The sequence below is a fragment of the Humulus lupulus genome, chromosome 2, assembly GCF_963169125.1.
Source record: "Humulus lupulus chromosome 2, drHumLupu1.1, whole genome shotgun sequence".
NCBI classification, from domain to species: Eukaryota; Viridiplantae; Streptophyta; class Magnoliopsida; order Rosales; family Cannabaceae; genus Humulus; species Humulus lupulus.
This window is the reverse complement of record NC_084794.1, coordinates 140,702,548-140,708,445: the sequence shown is the minus strand read 5'-3', so window position 1 is coordinate 140,708,445 and position 5,898 is coordinate 140,702,548.

Below are 5,898 nucleotides of genomic sequence, written 5' to 3'. Positions count from 1 at the left end.
CATATAACTCAATCTGTAATACAAATATTTAGATGTCGGCGCCCTTAGGCTGAGCCCTTTTGTTATTTAGCTGATCCCAGCTTGCTTAGGCCGGGATGCGTTCAGTACGCTTATCATCAGCCCCGACTCCCTTAGGCCATACCTGCACATCACACATAACAGATAAATAATTCATAGAGCACATATGTTCAGGTACAGGGAATCTCAATCCCATTCACAACCACTTGGGTGCAGTTTTCTTACCTTGAGTCCCGAGCGTTGCATAAAGAACGGTTTCGAGCACAATCCTCATTCCTGAGCCTTAATGGTAACTCTAGCCACAAGCAGTAATGGATAACTATCAAATTCTAATCCAATTAAATGTTTTGGAAACAAATACAAGTCTCTAGGACCTCGAATTCTACTAAACCGGGTAGTGGAATTCATCTCGAGTGCTTAGGCTTAAATCCCCGAGCCTCCCCAAGCCTAAAAACTAACCTAGGCTATGTCAGCCTAGGGCGGCCGCGACCGAGCCTGTAACGACCCAAAATCACTAATAAGGCTTAAGGGCCTTGATTAGTGTACCGGGAGGGCATAATTGGTTTATACGTGAATTTATTGATTTAATGCATGATTATATGATAAGCATGCTAATATGGTTATATGAATATACATGTGATTCTATGCTTTAATTGTGAGAACCACATTATTATGTGGGTAAATCTGCAGCGTGCGACTTGAGGCAATTCTAGGGAGCTAGTTAGCGGGAAAGTCACAACGGGGCTTAATACTTGACTTTGGACAAGTCAAGGGGTATTTTAAGTACTGGAAGGTTATTTAGATTAGCGGGTTATGGAAATAAATAATTGGAGATATATTCGAGGTTAGGAAGCTTAGGCCGGAATACTGGGGAATTTTACCATTTTGCCCTCGGGGACATTTCTGGCACCCCGAGCCTTGTGATTAACTTTATCACCTAAGGATAGACTAAGTAAAATCTCAAAACATAGTAGAACACAAGGAACCAGCCCTCCCCCTTTCTCCCTTTCTCTCTCAAGCAAAAACCACAGAAAACTTAAGGAATTCAACTGGGAATTCAGTTGTTTGGGCTGGAGTCTTGAAGGATTAGTCCAGTGTTCAGCTAAGGAGTTCAATTAAGAACTGAGGTAAGATATAAGCTTTGTGCATGGTGATTAATTCTGTGTTTTGTCTGGGTTTTAAAGTGTTTATGGTTTTGAAATTTAAGGAGTGAATTGAAGCTAGAAAGCTTGGGTTTTAGCTCATAAATTGTTAAGGGAGTTGGTTCATCAAAGAAGGTAAGCTCTAATTCGTGATTTAGTGTTTGAATTCTGAGTTTTTATGGCTGGTTTTAGTGTTCTTGAGTGAGTGAGTTTCAGAGATTTAAGTGGGATTTTGGTAAGTTTCTAGGCTAAGTTTCAGCTGGGTTATGTTGCTGGAATCATGTGAGAAGTTTTGGGATAATTAAGCTGTGGAATTAGGATGGTTTTGGATGGGTTTGAGTGAGGTTTGAGAGTCAAATATGGAGGTTTTTTTGGGTTCGAAGGGGTCCGGCCGCGACATAGTTCTTGGTGAGCCGCGGCCCTCTAAAGCTGATGGATGCTGGAGATGGAGGGCGGGCCCCGGCATGGTCTGAATAGGGTCGTGGCCCGTGTCTGGTTCTGAGCCTAGATGGGCTCTGTTTTGGGGCTATGCCGCGACATGGGTGGCTTGAGCTGCGACCCTTAAGGGATTTTGAGACTTTAAGCATGGGAATTTTACCTAGGGTGCTCGGGATTGAATCTACTACCATTTTTGGTGGAATTCAATGTTTCGGAGACTAGAACTTTATCTAGAAGCCCTTTTACGATTATTGATGGTATCCCTTATCTTGGTTGTGACTAGGTACTAAGCTAGGGCTCAGGGATCGGATCGTGCTCAAGAGGCATCGCTCGTAGTCAGTACACTTGGGAACTAAAGGTAAGAAAAATGCACCCGGTTGTGGATTTATAATGGGACTAAGGGTTCCCTATTTTGTATGCTTTGAAAGGATGGTATTATGCCATGTAAACAGTAAACCAACAGCCTGAGAGTGCTAAAGTTTACACTAGCGCATAGGGCGCGGCTCGGCCACTGGTAGCTGAGGACAACTTATTATGCACTGAGCTCGGTTTAAGCGAGCCGGAGTCAGTGGGATAAACAGAGGGTGCGACCTAAGGTGTCAACCCTGATTACCATGTGATTTGATTGCTATTATTGATTGGTGGATTGTTATGCTGTATAGCTTGGTGTTGATTAGCTGAATCTTTGGTTGAATCTTCATGCTTTGTGATTATTGTGGTATGTTAAGTGTATAAACATGCTTAAGGGGTTATCCAAATGTTATTGTTGCTTGTTACATAATATAATATGTTTTCTTGCTGGGCCTTGGCTCACGGGTGCTTTGTGGTGCAGGTAAAGGCAAGGGCAAGCTTGATCAGCCCTGATTTGGAGAGCTCTGAGAGCAGAATGTACATGATCAACTGCTCAGCCGCCACGGTTGAGAGGGAGACAGGAACAGGAGAACAAGAAACGTCTGTTTTGCACTTAGAGTGGCTAATGGTTGTTTGAACTCTGGAAATTTTGTAAACTAGTTTTTGAATGCTGTTCCTTTTTGGGATCCCATGTTTAAAAATGTTTAGTTATATGAAATGTACCCTTTTGAGACCAAAACCTTTTAACCCTAGTTCATTAGTGGTTTTTGTATCAAGTTTTTCACTAAATGACTTTATTAGCAAGTCCTGCACCTTTATAAGTACACAGTGTAGCGGTCTTGGCTATCTAGGGCGTTACAACTTGGTATTAGAGCGTTCTAGGTTTAAGGGTTCCTGAAGACCGGTTGGACATGTACATTTTCTGCTAGAGACAAGCTCGATTCATGGTTTGGTAATGTGTATATGTGCTTATATGCTTGTATGTCTGGAATGCATTATGAATGTTGTTATTTATTGGATTAATAGGAAGCATGAGATACTGATAGGGCCTGACCCTTGACTGCTGTATGAATATATTAAGGCATGCTTATTAGCATCGCTGTGCATGTAAATGAATATTTGGATGATTAACTGCATATTGTGTATGGATGAATGCTTATATATTATTTGTTGTGTGGAAAGGTTGGGGAATGCTTATTAGCAGCCGATGCATGTGGATAAATGCCTATATTTTGATTGTTTGTGATTGGTTATGTTCCTTTGGTGGATTTTGGAGAAGCTTTTACCCTGTCATCATGGTCTGATTGCCTAGTTGTTGATTACAGATTGACTTGGATAGTTATGCATCCAAGAAAATCTACACGACTAGCCGGCACTAGGTCTGGAACCGGAGGGGATGACCAGGGCCAGATTCCTCCGCTAGTCCCTGAGAACTGGCAGCAACTCATGGCAGATATGCAAGCCCGGCTGCAGAGCCAGGATGAGCAGATCCATATTCTGCGACAGCAGGCTCCATCAGGGAGTGCTGCCCTTATCGTACCACCTGCAGTGGTACCAGTTGTATAGCCAGGAGAGGTTGGGAACAGGTGGAAGTCGTTATATGAGCTTTTCAATAAGCAGCAACCCCCAATCTTTGAGGGTGGACCAGACCCACTGAAGGTCGAGCAATGGCTGACTATGATTACTACTATTCTGGATTTTATGAGGATAGAGGGGCATGACAGAGTGGCCTGTGCCACATATATGTTGAGAGAGGACACCCGCATCTGGTGGGAAGTGGCTTCATAGACCAGGGATGTCACTGCTTTGAGTTGGGAAGGATTTAAAGACTTGTTCAGCCAGAAATACTACAATGTTGCCATCAGGGCAACAAAAGTTAATGAGTTTGTGGGTTTGGTGCAGGGCAATATGACCGTTACTGAGTATGCCCTGAAGTTTGACAGACTCGTGAAGTTTGCACCAAATCTTGTGCCTACTGATGCAGCTAGGCAGGACAGATTTATCAGAGGGCTTAATGCTATGATAGCCCGAGATGTGAGGATTATGACAGTTCCTGGGGGGACAACTTATGCCCAGGCAGTGGAGAAGGCTCTTATCGCTGAGGAAGCGGAGAATAAGATCTGGAGGGAAAGTGCAGTAAGGCAGGAGGGCCGCAGAGTGGTGCCTTCTTATTCTGGGTCAGGTAGGGGCGGAGGCCCCAGTAGTTTCAAGAGAAAGACTCTTGACACTTCGACCGCTGTTGGTCCTGATAGGAGGGGTTGGGGTGGTCAGGGTGGCCGTCAGGGCGGCAGTGAACCATGGAGGAGTTATCCGGAGTGCCCGAGGTGTAGAAGACGCCATCAGGGCGAATGTCGGGCCAAGGCTTGCTATGTGTGTGGAATGGTGGGGCATCTCAAGAAAGACTACCCAACAGTGAAGAAAGGGGAAGCAGGAAAGGTGGATAGCTTAACTCCAGCTCGAGTATTCACCTTGACACAAGCGGAGGCCGAGGCTAGTCCCTCGGTAGTGACAGGCCAGCTTTCTAGCACTGGCTCTCCTTTTACTGTATTGATTGATTCTGGTGCTACACATTCCTTTGTTTCTAGTAAAGTGATTGATAGACTGTGTAGACCTAGTGAGTATCGGACTGCAGGCTTTGGGACTTTATTGCCTACTGGGGAACTGGTAGTTTCTAGGAGGTGGATTAGGGCACTGCCAGTGATGGTTGATAGTAGGGAGCTTTCGGTAGATCTGATTGAGTTAGACATGGAGGACTTTGATATGATCTTAGGAATGGAATTGTTGGTCAGTTATGAGGCTACTATTGACTGCAGGAAGAAGATGGTGACTTTTGAGCCTGAGGGCGAGGATCCTTTTGTCTTCGTGGGTGCAGTGTGTGGACCCCGCATACCCATGATATCAACATTGAGAGCCAGAGACTTGTTACAGGGAGGATGTATAGGTTTTCTGGCTAGTTTGGTGGACACCACCAAGGTTTTGCTAGTGGGGCCGGGAGAGACCAGGGTGGTTTGTGAGTTTTTAGACGTATTCCCTGAAGAGTTACCAGGGTTGCCACCGTGCAGGAAGATCCAATTTGTTATTGAGTTAGCATCGGGGACAGAACCAATATCAAGAGCACCATATAGGATAGCACCAACAGAGTTGAAGGAATTGAAGATACAATTGCAGGAACTTCTGGATTGTGGATTCATCAGGCCTAGTTACTCTCCATGGGGCGCTCCAGTGTTGTTTGTTAAGAAGAAAGACAGGACTCTGAGAATGTGCATAGACTACAGAGAATTGAACAAGTTGACTATTAAGAATAAGTACCCTCTACCAAGGATTGATGACTTGTTCGATCAGCTATAGGGAAAGACTGTGTTCTCAAAGATTGATCTTCGATCTGGTTATCACCAGCTGAGGATCAAGGACGAGGACATACCGAAGACGGCCTTCCAAACACGGTATGGGCACTATGAGTTCTTGGTCATGTCTTTTGGTTTGACCAATGCCCCGGCAGCTTTCATGGATCTGATGAACAGGGTGTTCAAGGACTTCTTGGATCAGTTCATCATTGTCTTCATCGAAGACATCTTAGTGTACTCCAGTTCAGAGGCAGAGCACGGGCAACATCTTCGACATGTCTTACAGAGGTTAAGGGAGCATAAATTATATGCCAAGTTTAAGAAGTGTGAGTTTTGGTTGCCTAAGGTGACTTTTCTTGGGCACGTGGTTGGTGCAGAAGGGATTAAGGTGGATCCAACCAAGATGGAAGCAGTGAGAGATTGGCCTAGGCCAAGGAACACCTCAGAGGTGAGGAGTTTCCTCAGGTTAGTAGGTTATTACAGGCGGTTTGTAGAAGGGTTCTCGAAGATTGCTTCACCAATGACATAGTTGACACGGAAGAATCAGAATTTTGTTTGGTCAGAAAAGTGCGAGCACAGTTTCCAAGAGTTGAAGCGACGACTTA